This window comes from Balaenoptera borealis (assembly GCF_965194805.1).
Source record: "Balaenoptera borealis genome assembly, chromosome: 2".
Classification (NCBI taxonomy): Eukaryota; Metazoa; Chordata; class Mammalia; order Artiodactyla; family Balaenopteridae; genus Balaenoptera; species Balaenoptera borealis.
This window is the reverse complement of record NC_138867.1, coordinates 98,345,987-98,361,960: the sequence shown is the minus strand read 5'-3', so window position 1 is coordinate 98,361,960 and position 15,974 is coordinate 98,345,987. Positions and strand designations below refer to the sequence as shown.

The 15,974-nt window shown below is 35.4% G+C and overlaps 1 protein-coding gene across 3 annotated transcripts in view; it reads left to right on the top strand.

Moving 5' to 3' along the window:
* Nucleotides 1-15,974, top strand: part of LOC309622452 (uncharacterized protein) — a 665,771-nt gene that overhangs the window by 627,980 nt on the left and 21,817 nt on the right. For all 3 annotated transcript variants that reach the window (XR_014240881.1, XR_014240882.1, XM_082378512.1), the window contains one exon: nt 1-15,974. This exon is cut by the window's left edge; it is cut by the window's right edge and continues 21,817 nt beyond it. The gene's annotated coding sequence lies outside the window, so the exon portion shown is untranslated.

The window sequence follows — 15,974 nt, the reverse complement described above, 5'->3', positions numbered from 1 at the left end:
GAGCATAAGAATATAATTCCTGGAAATCCAACATGTGTTTGCCAAAATGAAACAGTTTAATAGACCTAGAAAAGAGACTCAAACAAATCTTTTATTTCAAAGAACAAAATTTCAGAGATGAAAAATCTAAGAGAACTTAGGACATATGAAGCAATACGAGAAACACAAGAAAATACATGAAATTTAACCTTCTTCTAATAGCTTTCCCAAAAAGAGAGAACAAAGAAAATTAAGATGTATTGTGAGACTGGGAGAAGAAATCAAAGAAATAACAAAAAAAAATTCCCATATCTGAAAAAAGTTTAATAACCTTGAAGACATCTACTGAATGGCTAGTACAATGAGTGACAAAAATCCACATCTAGACATATCACAGTGAAACTGTAGAACACAAAGAGTAAAGAAGATAATAAAAACTTCTGAAAGAGATATAGAACAAAGAATGTACAGATTTCATATAAAGGGCAAAAAATCTTTCATAAGATATTACATTAGCAAAAGATACCAGAATACAATGTAGCAGTGCCTTCAATATTTCAGGAGAAATTAACTTGTATTATTCACCCTTAAATCATTAAACAAGAGCATGAGACAATAGTTGTAGTTTTTAACAATTTACCTCCTTTGAATCAATTTTGAAATCTCAACTTCAGTAAAACTGATAAAGAGAATTTAAGTAAGAGTGTTTCAAGAGACTTGGGCAAAAAGAAACAATAATTAAACTAGATCAGGAATTAAAATAAATTCCAAGATTATTTCCATGCATAAGTTCCAGAAAATAAGTTTATGTTCATAAAGTAGATTACATTATACAGAAGCACAAGTTTCTTTAATCAGTAAGAAAACATAACAAATAAGTAGAAACTCTAGGTAAATGAAAGACCTATGCGGGACGTTTATAGTCTAACCTTAAAAAAAAAGATGACACAAATACATAGTATTAATATAGGAGAGCAATTGTATGAATGGTGATAAATGCACAGTTGTGTAAACCAACACCACATTCAATACACAGAACTCTTCCCTCACACCCAAATTATTCACTTATCCTGTCCATCTTTAGTCACCTACTTTCCCACCCTTAATGTCTAGAAAACACTGATCTTTTCTCTTAAAATTTTGCGTTTTCTACTTATGCTAAGTGAAATAAGTCAGACAGAGAAAGACAAATACTGTACGATCTCACTTATATGTAGAATCTAAATTTTTGTTTTTTAAAAAAACCCAACAAACTCATAGAAAAAGAGATTAGTCTTGTGGTTACTAGAGGCTGTGCGTGGGGGGAGGGAGAATTGGAGGAAGGTGGTCAGAAGGTATATACTCCCAGTTATAAGATACACAAGTACAAGGGTTGTAATGTATAACATGATGACTATAAGTAACACTACTGTGTGATATATAGGAAAGTTGTTTAGAGAGTAGCTCCTAAGAGTTCTCATCACGAGGAGATTTTTTTCCCCTTTTCTTTTTATTGTATCTCTATGAGATGATGGATATTAACTAAACCTATTGTGGTAATTATTTCACAATATATGTAAATCAAATCATCATGCTGTACATTTTAAATTTATACAGTGATGTATGTCAATTTCTCAATAAGAATGGGGAAAAAAATTGCCTTTTCCTGAATGTTGTATAAACTCAATCATAGAATATGTAATCTTTTGGGTCTGGCTCCTGTCAGTAACCATAATGTATTTGAGATTTATGTCTATTATTGCATGTAATAAGTCTGTTCTTTTCATTGCTCTATAGGATGGATATACCACACAATTTGTCTATCCATTCACCAGCTGAAGGACTTTTCAGTTGTTTCAAGTTATTTTGAGTAAAGCTGTTAAAAATATTTACATACAGGTTATTGTGTGTATGTGAATTTTATTTCCCAAATGATTGCTGATGCTGAGCATTTTTCATGTGCTTATTTTATTTGCCATTTGTACGACTTTGGTGAAGTGTCTGTTAAAATCTTATGCCCATTTTTATTGGATTGTTTTCTTATTGTTGAGTTTTGAGAGCTCTTTATGCTGAATACAAGTCCTTGGTCACATATGTAACATGCAAGTATTTTCTTCTAGTGTTTGGCTTGTTTTCTTTCATTTAACAGTGTCTTCCAAAGAGCAAAACTTATAATTTTATGAAATCCAATTTTTCATTTTTTTTGTATCAAATAATTGTTTGTCTAACCCAAATGTAGCAATATTTTTTCCTATTTTTTTCTAAAAATTTTATAGTAGCACCTTTTACATTTAGCTCTGTGATAAATTTCAAGTTAATCTCTGCATAAACTGGAAGGCATAGGGTTCATTCAGAGAAGAGATTGAGAATATTAAGATTAGATGATATCAGACCATGAGTTCTAGAGGTCACTATGGAAAAATTTGAGAGATTGAGGAGGAATGGAGGTTCGATTTGGATTAAAGGGTATAAGAGATACAGCTAAAGAAGAATCCTCTGGTAAGTGACCACAGGGTGAGCTGTGTTTCTTGTTTTCATTGTGTCAACTATGAGGTGAAGCATAGGTAATGATGGTCTTTTATAGATATTCATGTGTAAGGTGATGAGTGCTGGGATGTTCTAGAATTGGTTTGTGTGACACCACAGATCATCTGTGTCATGCCTAAGTCCTCTGCCTGAAGCCTCCGTCTATCCTTTCACTTCCTAGCCAGAAGAGTTATAGAAATGGCTTGTGTCATTCTTTTGGTCATTTGCCAGATGGATGCTACTTTTATTGCCACCATTACCTGTAGAGAAGCCCTACATGATAGAGTTGTCAACAGTAGACACAGAGAGGCTCTCTGCTCCTCAGTGGTTAACCTCAGGGCATGGTCACACTTGGCAACAGCAAAGGTATTAAGCCTCTGAGGGGAGGAAAGTGTTTTCATAAAGAGTAAAGGAGTTCCCTGGGAACCTTACTTAGTCACTTACTGAATGGAGCTGTTGAGGGGCCTGGACCATACCCTTTGGAAACTCAGCCAATGGCTGTGTGCAGACTGGTGAGCATCGAAGTGGACAGTAGTATCAGAATGTTCAATGTAACCAAAGGGAGACACAAAGATACGTATATGAATGATGCACCTTTCCAAAAGAGCAAATAACATTTAGGGAGAAAAATATTACAAAAGAGGAAAGAGGGTGAGACTCACGTCCCATTGGAGTATAAGTTGAAACAAAAGTTCTGCCCAAAGAAGAAGTAACCAGTGTATTTTGGTGAGTTTGGCCAGCATTATTATTTAAATTCTTTGCACATGGAACACTCTCTAGGATAGATCACATGCTGGGCCTCAAAGCAAACTTCAGTAAATTTAAGAAAATTGAAATCATATCAAGCGTCTTTTATGACCAAAACAGTGTGAGATTAGAAATCAATTACCAAAAAAAAAAAAAACCCAAAAGACTGTAAAAAACACAAATACATGGAAGCTAAACAATATATGCAATATTATTAACCAACAAATAGATCACTGAAGAAATCAAAGAGGAAATAAAAAAACCCCTAGAGACAAATGAAAATGGACATGATGATCCAAAACCTATGGGATGCAGCAAACACAGTTCTAAGAAGGAAGTTTATAGCAATACAATCTTACCTAGAAGAATCTGAAATAAACAACCTAACTGTACACCTAAAGCAACTAGAGAAAAAAGAACAAACAAAACCCAAAGTTAGTAGAAGGAAAGAAATCATAAAGATCAGAGAGGAAATAAATGCCATACAGATGAAGAAAACAATAGAAAAGATCAATGAAACTAAAAGCTGGTTCTTTGAAAAGATAAACAAAATTGATAAACCTTTGGGCAGACTCATCAAGAAAAAAAGGGAGAGGGCTCAAATCAATAACGTTAGAAATGAAAAAGGAGAAGTTACAAAAGACACCACAAAAATACAAAGGATCATAAGGGACTACCACAAGCAACTATATCCAAAAAAGAAAAAAAAAAATTCTTCGAAGTGGTCTATTTGCTGACATGCCAAGGTTTATGAAAGAGGACAGTGAGATAAAGCATATTCTTGGGGTAGAAAAGTTGTTAGAAATAGATAAATGTATTCAATGCTAATAATTCCCAAAGATCCATGGTAAATATTTTATCAAGGTGTACTTGGCCTTTATTTCATCTCATTAACCCTAATACAAAAGTGATTTCTAATGCTAAAAAAAGTTGAGACACAATTATATGTTTCTAGAACTGCATTAGAGTAGAATTATGATCTGTTTGCCTACATTACTTTTCTATTGCTGTGAACAAGGTATGTCAAAATTAGCAGTTTAATTATAATGCCTGCTTATCAGCTCACAGTACTTACATAGCAGGTCTGGGCCTGAGGTAGCTGGCCTGAGCCTCAGGGTTTTAGGTGGAAATCAGGTGCCAGCAGGACTTTGGGGAAGAACCTGCTTCCAAACTCAGGCTGTTGGCAGAACCAGCTTCTTATGGTTATAGGCTTAGGTCCTGTTTTCTTGCTGGGTGTTGGCTGGGGTGCTTTCAGATCTTAGATGGTGCTGACATTCCTTGCCACCTGCTTCCCCCTCCAGCCTCAGTATTTGAATCTTCAAAGCCAGAGACCGAGAATCTCCCTCACATGGAATTCCTCTTGCAGTTTGTTTCTTTAAATGCTCACCTGATTAGGTCAGGGCCAAGGAGGATCATCTCCCTTCACAAACCTCATCACAAGAGTGATAAGTCAACATATTTACGGTTCCACCCACACTCAGGATGGAAGAGATTGTAAAAGAATGCGAGTCACTGGGGTCTCCTTAGAATATGACCTACTACACTGAATCATATATGTAGGGCACTGGAGCAAAAGATAATTATTTTTATAAGTTAATTTAGAGCAAAGAGAAATTCATTTTAAGTTTTCTAAAGCTGTGTGAGAATGCTGGGGGTGAATCATGCCCAGTGAGATTCCACCACTGTGGGTCAGTCACAGTGGAAGCCTAAACTGCATTGTTTTAGTAGTTCAGGGAAGAAGATGGGTCACTAAAAAGAAACAGAAGATAATTCAAGTATAAGATAATTACTGTATGTAAGTGAAATTAGAAAAATACAAAATCATTGTTTTTTGTGTTTTTCTTCTCTCCTGATTCTTTCCATTCCACTCTTTGTTGAGGCGTTCACTGAATCTGGCTTCCTGAGACTTGACATCTCCTTCAAAAGGATGTCTTTTATTGAACCAACTGTGACTAACCCAATGTTAACTGGATAATCACTAAAAATGGGTTAAGGAGGGCTTATGAAGATGCCTCCTTTATGCCAAAATAAATGTTTTGATAGAGGCCTTTAAAAACTTAATCAGAACATATGAATTTCTTGTAAAGGTAATGGTGATGATGGAGCTGGAACCTGATTTATTAAGTAAACTGTACTCAGCTTGATGCTAGAAGGAAGCAACATGATTATTTTTTATATCTGCTATTTTTAATCAGCTCTAGGGGATGTACCTTTCCTCCCAGAATGAAATCTAAGACAATCTCATTGCTTTTCTTGACATCCTCAAACAATATATTAATGGCTCTACTTTTGAAATAATAAAAAATTCTTCCAGTCCGTATAATATAAAAACTACAAACTATCATCCATCTTAAAACCTTCTCTTGAGATTTCAGATGATTTGTGGTCCAGTTATTATTGTTCTATAATAAATTACTTTAAAACTGATTTGTCTAAAGCAACTATTTTATCTTGCTTATTGCTTTATGGATCAGGAACTTGGAAAAGACTCAGCTGGGCAGTTTTCACTTGGGCTTTTTTATGCAATTGTGGTTAGATGCTGGCTCTGATAGTCGCCCTCTGAAGGCTCACCTGGATGGATGGATGTCCAAGATGGCTCACTCACCCGGCTGGCAATTGATGCTGCCTATTTTCTGTGTGCTCAGCAGTGGCTGTTGAAAAGGATGCCTATATGTAGCTATTCCATGTGGCTTGAAGACTGAGCAATTGTTTGGAGTTCAGGGTTCAAAAAAAAAAAAAAAGGAATATCCCAGAGGAAACCTAAAAGCTGCATTGCACTTATAACTTAGCGTAGGGCATCATATAGCTTCACTTCTGCCAAATCCTTTTGATCAAAAGAGTCATAAGCCACGCACATTCAAAGAGACTGGATATATTACTTCTTGACTGGAAGATACCAAAGAAATTTGTGACCATAGATTAAAAATATCACAGCTCCCTTCTACAAGTAGACATCTTGCTCACCAGAACCACGTATATTGCCCCTATATCAGTGGAAGGTCAGCTGGTTCCCAATGCTGCCTGTCTCCTCTCTTTAATCCCCTACAACCAGGTCCCAACCATCCCAAGGCTTTTAACTTTAGATCTCAACAGATGGTTAGGTATCAACCTACACATTCACAATAATTCAGAGGTTGCAAGAGAAATCCTCTAAGCACTTCTTTTGGCTTTATGTGATGGAGAATCACCCTTTCCCCATGGTGTGTGTGTGTGATTGTGTGTACACTGAAACTAGTATACTAACAATCCTTTCCAAAGAAATCTGAAGGACTTTTTTAACCTTCATGTTGATCTTTACTAATATAGGCTTGAGTGGTGATGGGCTAAGTGTCCCCAGACTGTTTCAAAATCTCTTATCATCCTATGAACTAAATCTGGCAATCCCCTGAAATACAAACAGCATTATATGATGTATTTCAGTATCATATAACAGATCTATACTTCTAATTATCTAGGTACCTTATTTTTTACTTATGCAGAAACCTAAAAAATAAAATATTTAATACTGCCTCTTAATAATACAACACTTTTGAGCTCTAGTAGTTTTCTGGTAGCATCTTTAGCATTTTCTGTGTATCAATGAATCCAGTAAAGTTGCAGGATACAAAATTAATACACAGAAATCTCTTGCATTCCTATACACTAACAATGAAAGATCAGAAAGAGAAATTAAGGAAACAATCCCATTTACCATCACATCAAAAAGAAGAAAATACCTAGGAATAAACCTACCTAAGGAGGCAAAAGACCTGTACTCTGAACACTATAAGACACTGATGAAAGAAATTGAAGATGACACAGATGGAAAGATATACCATATTCTTGGATTGGAAGAATCAATATTGTCAAAATGACTATTCTAACCAAGGCAATCTACAGTTTCAATGCAATCCCTATCAAATTGCCAATGGCATTTTTCACAGAAATAGAACAAAAAACCTTAAAATTTGTATGGAAACACAAAAGACCCCAAATAGCCAAAGCAATCCTGAAAAAGAAAAACAGAGTCGGAGGGATCAGGTTCCCTGACTTCAGACTACACTACAAAGCTACAGTCATCAAAAGTATAGTACTGGCACAAAACAGAAATATGGATCAATGGAACAAGATAGAAAGCCCAGAAATAAACCCATGCACCTATGGTCAATTAATCTAAGACAGGGAGACAAGAATACACAATGGAGAGAAGACAGTCTCTTTAATAAGTGGTGCTGGGAAAACTTGACAGCAACATGTAAAAGAATGAAATTAGAACATTCCCTAACTACATACACAAAAATAAACTCAGAATGATTCAAAGGTCTAAATGTAAGTCCAGACACTATAAAACTATTAGAGGAAAACATAGGCAGAATACTCTTTGACATAAATCGCAGCAATATCTTTTGGATCCACATACTAGAGTAATGAAAATAAAAACAAAATTTAAAAAATGGAACCTAATTAAACTTAAAAGCTTTTGCACATTAAAGGAAACCATAAACAAAATGAAAAGACAACCCACAGAATGAGAGAAAATATTTGCAAACTAAGTGACCAACAAGGGATTAATCTCCAAAATATACAAACAGCTCAATATCAAAAAACAAAAATCCCAATCAAAAATGGGCAGAAGATCTAAATAGACATTTCTCCAAAGAAGACATACAGATGGCCAAAATGCACATGAAAAGATGTTCAATGTGCTAATTATTAGAGAAATGCAAATGAAAACTACAATGAGGTATCACCTCACACCGGTCAGAATGGCCATCATCAAAAAGTCTACAAACAATAAATGCTGGAGAGGGTGTGGAGAAAAGGGAACCCTCCTACACTGTTAGTGGGAATGTAAATTTGTACAACCACTATGGAGAACAGTATGGAGGTTCCTTACAAAACTAAAAACAGAACTACCATACAATCCAGCAATCCCACTCCTGGACATATATCCAGAGAAAACCATAATTTGAAAAGATATATGCACCCCAGTGTTCATTGCAGCACTATTTCCAAATAGCCAAGACATGGAAGCAACCTAAATGTCCAAGAATGGTTAAAGAAGATGTGATACATACATACAATGGAATATTACTCAGCCATAAAATAGAATGAAATAATGCCATTTGCAGCAACATGGAAGGATCTAGAGATGATCATACTAAGTGAAGTAAGTCAGACAGAGAAGGACAAATATTATATGATATTACTCTTACGTGGAATCTAATTTTTAAAAAATGATATAAATGAACTTATTTGCAAAACGAAAACAGACTCACAAATTTCAAAAACAAACTTGCGGTTAACAAAGGAGAAAAGTGGGGGGCGGGGGATAAATTGGGAGCTTGGGATTGACATACACACACTACTATATCTAAACTAGATAATCAACAAGGACCTACTGTAAAACACAGGGAACTCTGCTCAATATTCTGTAACAACCTATATGGGAAAAAAATCTGAAAAAGAATGAATATATGCATATGTGTAACTGAATCACTATCCTGTACACCTCAAACTAACACAACATTGTAAATAAACTATACTCCAATAAAATTAAAAAGAAAAAAACATTTTTATCTGAAGAAAGCATTGCTAAAAAATTTGGTGCATCTTCTTTTCTCCTCAAAAACAGTTTCAATGTTTTGTTATTTATGATAGAAAGATCCACATGAACTTCAGCAAGCAGAAGAGAAGGCTGTCAACCATTCGAGTTGCCCAATGCCAGGAGTTTTTTAATAGGCAATATCTTAATAGAAGCTTAGATATCCTTTTTTATTTTTGCCGTATTAATATAAAAGTTTTTTAGAGGTCATGCTGTGTAATAAATGACTCATCATTATATTGGAGATTTATTTGAAATTAGAATAAGGCTGGAAGTTCATATCACTTATTTCTTTTCTAAAAATTCAATACAGACTGCACAAGGTATGGAAGCAGGAAGTAGTCAAAGAGCACTTCGCAGCCCCAATCTGTACAGCTCCCTAGAGGTTTAGAACATATGCCAAGGAGACTCCACAGTTTATATTGATCACATTAACCCCTTGATACATAAAGTCAGTCATATTTTAGAGTAGTTGGTTTAGAAGAACTTGGCACTAATAAAGAAAAAAATGTATATATGCAAGAAATAGTTTTCAAACTTTAATTTATCTAGAAAATGTATCATGTATTATGCAAGAACTATGAAATGATTCCCAGAAAGGAATTCACAGCGAGCAACCTTAAAATGCTAGCAAAGCAATGGAAAACACATTCAAGTTAAATGACAGAACTCTTTCCTCCTGGGTTCCTAAATTCATATTATTAATGTGACATTGGACCTGTATGAATAATTTTTAGTGTTGCTCCATGCAATATACTTTGTGTAAGAGAAAGAGGTGTGATTCTACCTTCCTGAGATTTGACCTTAGAGGTAACACACTATTGATAGCTCATAAAGCAGAACGCCTCTGCTGATGGCCATAGGCCTCTGGAGAATGGGCAGAGGTTGCTATTATCATTCAGCAGGCAGATTTGATCATCATCAGTCTTATTTTCTAAGAGCATGTCAGAATGACTGAACAGATTCCTACATAGCAGTTCCCTTAAAGCTCTGAGAGGACACCAGTTGGGAGATCCATTTGAAGAGAAGAAAGAAATCTGCAGTTGTTGTTGGCATTGTGAAGTAGCTATGTGTCACTTTTATTAACTTCAACCCTACTGGATACTATTGTATCATGGTATGCAGTATTCACGGCTACTAACAAATATTGCATCATAATATAAATGTGGCCAAGTCCTTTATTTCATGCACAGAATTTTGTTGCACAGAGATAGATAGCAGGTAAGAAAGAAAGCTTCTGTCTTCTAAGGCCTGTAAAGAAAGGTTCCCAGAAGAGGGATTGCTTACCAGTCTTCCTCATCTGGAAATTTCCAATTCAGAGAAATATCGGGGTTGGGCAATTTAGGTATAAGGAATCAAACATACAAAGGCTAAGAGAAAGTACAGAGAAAAAATTGAAAATAATGTAACTAAAGCCAGATACAAATGAAAGATGTGTTAAATCACAAGATCAATGTATGTGAGAATTAGGCAGAACTCAAAAGTCTTTATGGAAATCTGTTTTGCCATGAATTGGGGGTCATGCATAATGCTGTGTGTCTCAACTGCACTTTCCTTCAGAGTACAGTTGGTAGAATTCATCTCACTGTTGCATTTTAATGGTCCTAAGGGATTTGCTTAAATGAATGCCTTCTACAATAACTTTCAGCAGTTCCTTTATAAATAAAAGCTTATAAATTATCTTGTGCTGCTTCAAAAGTATTTGTATACTCTTAAGTTGTTTAGACATTTCCCAAGTGGTCTACTTATGTAATATTGTTTTGTAGAACATATATTTCCTTTGCAGAATACTCAGAAGAAAAATTTGGTCCAGTTTATCTGTCCAAAGTATTATAAATGATATCTAATGGGGGTCTTATGAATTATTATATACAATTTCAGTCATTTAAAGTTAATGCCTGGGATAGTAAGAGAAGTTTGAAAGCCAGCTTCTTATGGGTATATTTGAACTGAGTAGTGTGTGTATGCATGTGTGTGTGTGTGTGTGTGTGTGTGTGTGTGTGAGCAATTTGAGAGCAAATTTTTATTCATTATAATGTTATTTGAATTTTTCTTTTCACCTTGTGTTTCATCTTATTCTTATTTTTCACATGACACCTACACGGGAATAGTGCAATATAATGTAGGAGGTATGAATTTTTAATCACAAAATTCACGTGTTCAAATATGTAACTTCCTTTTATTTCTATAACTGAACTGAATTTGGTCTGGTTTATTCATCTGTGCTTGAAGGGTGTCTGACATAACAGAATACCATAGATTAGGTGGCTTATAAATAACAGAAATTTTTTTCTCACAGTGCTGGAGTCGGGAAGTCTGAGATCAGGGTGCCAGCATAGTTGAGTTCTGGGGAGAGCCTTCTTCTGGGTTGCAGACTGCTGATTTTCCCCTGTATCCTCACATGGGAGAAGGGGTAAAGAAACAATCTGGAGTATCCTTTATAAGGGCACTGATTCTATTCATGAGAGCTCTGTCTTCATGACAATCACCTTTCAAAGGCCCCTCTAAATACCATCTCATTGGGGATTAAGTTTCAACATAGAATTTTAGGGGGACACAAACATTCAGTCTATGTCAGATGAGAAATTTAACCTTACATAATCAAAGTAACTCACTAATTTTTAGTTAAAACCCAGTCTCAAAGGGGAAAGGAAGGGGGAGGGATAAATTAAGAGTTTGGGATTAAAATACGGACACTACTATATATAGATACCCAACAAGGACCTACTGTATAGCACAGGGAGCTACACTCAATAGCTTGTAATAACCTGTAATGGAAAAGAATCTAAAGTGATCTGAATCACTTTGCTGTACACCTGAAACTAACACATCATTGTAAATCAACTATATTTCAATTTAAAAAAAAAGAGTCTATTTGGCAGTACATGATCAGAAAAATGTTTTCTCCTCACTGTCCCTCTCCTTCTCCTTGGGATGGCATAAAAGTTCTGGCAGTGGCTAGGGGTAGGATACATACATTTCATGTTTCATGGTAGAGATGCACCTCCACTGACCTCAGTTGAAATGGATATTTCTGCACATGATCCTGGTTGTGTCCTAGCATCTATTGCCTGCATCTGTGTTTCCACTATGGCCTCCAATTTCCAGATTACACAATTTGTTCTATTCTTGTCTTGTCTCTAGGCTCTTGCTGAGTACTGCCTCACTTCTAGGAAATGATAGTTTATGAAGAGTTCATTTTCCTCTGTGTAAGATTCCTTAGATTCTTGAATATTTTAATGAGAAATCTGATTATCCAATAGGGGCCTATAACATAGATTCAAAACATATGACCACATAACTTTTTTTTTTTTTAATTACAGAGGTTCTTGTCAGGCATGAGGAAATTCAGCTTCTTATAAAAAAAAATGGCAAGATTTACAGTTATAGAAGGAATTAAATGATTAACACTCTATCATAATAGGTAAAAAAAAAAAATAATGCACTGGCAAAAATAAATAATTAAAGGAGGCAGGACCTCCTGAATGGCAGAGTAAGAAGATTGGTGGACTTTCTCCTCAACAAAACAATTTTACTTGTGAAAATTATTTTAAACAGAAAACCAAACCAGCAATTACTCAAGGTCTCTGGAAGTTATCCTAAGGGCAAACAGCAGACGGAGAAACAATCATTAAAGAAAATCTACTAAATCTCAGTAAGAACATAACTGTAGAACATAACTGACCCATGATCTAATCCCTTACCACCACGAATGCCCCCACCTCGGCAAGCTTTGCATTACAGAAGCTCTACACTGAGTGTTCTACAATTAGCAGGTGAGGACTAAGAAGATGGGGCTCTCTCTCTCCCCCATTATCCAGTTTGGGGATATGATTTCACCCTCACAAAGGCAGGCTGTTGGGTTTTCTCATCCCCTCCTGTCGCCTGTTGCAGAAGGTCTACCCCAGGCAAGTATGACTGAAATGACTAGGTATCCATTCCCCTATCTATCCCCTACCCATGGAGCAGAAGCTCTACTCAAAATGTTGTGGGGTGAGAATAAAGAGGCCCCAGTGATCTCTACCTGAGATTGGTTGCAGGGTGGAAATTCCATGTTAGAAGAGTCAAACTGAGAAGACTAGAAGTTGTCACTGCCCCCATCCTATGACCACTCAGTGAAGATATCACTTCAGAAAAATTTAGCTCCCCCCCCCAACCCACCAAGTTTCAGTGGAGTAGTTCTGGTGTTCTGTCCAGAATAAAGGCAGGCCATAGAATTGATGGAGTCTGAATTTATTTGAAATAGAGCATGGAGAACTTCATGCCTAAGGGTATTGGAGGTTTTGGTAGAGAACAATTAAGAGAAGGCTGGTAGGGACTTCCCTTCCAGTCCAGTGGTTAAGACTTCACCTTCCAATGCCAGAGGCGCAGTTTCAATCCCTGGTCGTGGAGGTAAGATCCCACATACCTCGTGGCCAAAAAAAAAACCACAACATAAAACAGAAGCAATATTGTAACAAATTCAATAAAGACTCAAGAAAAAAAAAAAAAAAAAAAAAGAGAAGGCTGGTAGCTCCATGATACAAGCAAAATGTTAGAACAGCCAGAAGTTTACTAAACTAGAAAAGAATAACAAACTAAAACAAAACTTGGAAGAAGGAAAGGAGATAACAAAGATCAGAACAGAAACAAATAAAACAGAGAATAGAAAAACAACAGGGGAAAAAAGAAAAAAAAAAAAACAATGAAACTAGGAGTTAGTTTTTTAAAAAATAAACAAAATTGCCAAACCTTTAGCTAGACTTAGCAAGAAAAAAATAGGACTCAACTAAATGAAATTATTAATGAAAGAGGAGACATTATAATTTATACCACAGAAATACAAAGGATCATAAGAGACTACTATGAACAAGTCTGTGCCAATAAATTAAACAACTCAGAAGAAAATGATAAATTCCTAGGAATGTACAACCTGCCAAGAATGAATCATGAAGAAATAGAAAATCTGATCAGCCTCACAATGAGTAAGGTGATTGAATCAGTAATCAAAACCTCCTCCCATAAAAAAAGCCCAGGTCCAGATGGCTTCACTGGTGAATTCTACCAAATATTTAAAGAAGAAATAATACCAGTTCTTCTCAAAATTTTCTAAAAATTTGAAGAGCAGGGAAAACTTGTAAACCTATTTTACAAGGCCAGCACAACCCTGATGCCAAAACCAGATAAGGACACTATAAGAAGGGAAAACCACAAGATAATATCCCTAATGAATATAGATGAAAAACTCTCAATAAAGGCTTGCAAACCAAATTAATCAGTACATTGGAAAGATTATATACCATGATCAAGTGGGGTTTATCCCTGGGATGCAAGGATGGTTAACAGAATGAAATTAATATAAAATCATCTCAACAGATGCAGAAAAAGTATTCAGAAAATTCAACATCCTTTTATGATATAAACTCTTAATAAAGTAGGTGTAGACTGAATGTACCTCAACTTAATAAAGCTCATACATGACAGTCTCACAGCTAACATCATACTCAATGGTGAAAGGTTGAAAGTTTTCCCTTTAAGATGAGAAACAAGACAAGTGTGCCCACTCTCACTACTCCTATTCAAGCATTATACCTTAAGTCCTAACCACAGCAATCAGGCGAGCAATCTGAAAGTAATTAGTAAAATTGTGTCTGTGTGCTAATGATGTGATCTTGTATATAGAAAAATCTTAAAAACTCCACCAGAACACTCTTAAAAGTCATCAATGAATTCAGTAAAGCTTCATGATACAAAATCAACATACGAAATTTATTTGTGTTTCTTTAACAATAAACTCTGAAAAAAGTAAACATTCTCATTTACAATAGCCTCAAAATAATAAAATACTAAAGAACAAATTTCACCAAGGAAATGAAAGATCTATACACCAACAATCATAAGACATTGATGAAAAGCATAAAGACGCAGATGTAGAGAATGGACATGAGGACATGGGGAGGGAAAGGGTAAGGTGGGATGAAGTGAGAGAGTGGCATGGACTAATATACACTACCAAATATAAAATAGCTAGCTAGTGGGAAGCAGCTGCATCGCACGGGGAGATCAGCTCGGTGCTTTGTGACCACCTAGAGGGATGGGATAGGGAGGGTGGGAGGGAGACGCAAGAGGGAGGAGATATGGGGACATATGTATATGTATAGCTGATTCACTTTGTTATAAAGCAGAAACTAACCATCGTAAAGCAATTATACTCCAATAAAGATGTTTAATAAATAAATAAATAAATAAATAAATAAATAAAATAAAGATATCCCTAGTCACTTTAATTATGTGAGAAATATATTCCCTTTGTTAGTTAAGCCAGATCTAGTCACTTACAACAAAAACAATCCTTATTCAGCACTCATTTCTATCTGCCTTGAATTACGGTTACTAGTATCTCCTCCACTTGACTCCAAGTTCCTTGAAGGTAGTTATCTTTGAACCCTCCAAACTATCCCAACACTATATGTTAGTGTAGCATAAAGAAGCAACCCCCCCAAATTAAAAAATAAATAAATAAAATAAATGAACAAATCCCATGTTCTTGGATCATTAGAGTTAATATTGTTAAAATGTCTACACTACCCATAGCATCTTTAGATTCAATGCAAGCCCTGTCAAAATTAGAACAGCAATTTTCACAAAAAGAGATGAAACAATCAGTCGTGAGGATACAACTAAATTCAAGCCTTCATGCATATTCCTGATGGTACAGAAAATTGTGCAGCTACTTTGCAAAACAGTTTGGCAATTGCTCAAAATGTCAAAATGTTAACATGTGACCTAGCAACTACATTTCTATGTATGCAGCCAAGAGGAATGAAAAAATATGTCCATGCAAAACTTGTACACAAATGTTCATAGCAGCACTATTCATAATGTACAACAAACAGAACATCCAAAATGCCCATCAACTCATGAATATATAAATATAATGTGGCATTTCACACAATGGAATATAGTTCAGCCATAAAAAGTAATGAATATGGATGAATCTTGAAAGTACTATGCTAAGAGAAGGAACCTAGACACAAAAGACCACATTTTGTATAATGACTTTTACATGAAATGTCCAAAATAGGCAAATCTATAGAGGCAGAAATGAGATTAGGTTTTACGTAGACCTGGGAGATAGAAGAATAAAAACAGAGAATGAAATTCAATAGGTATCTTTTTG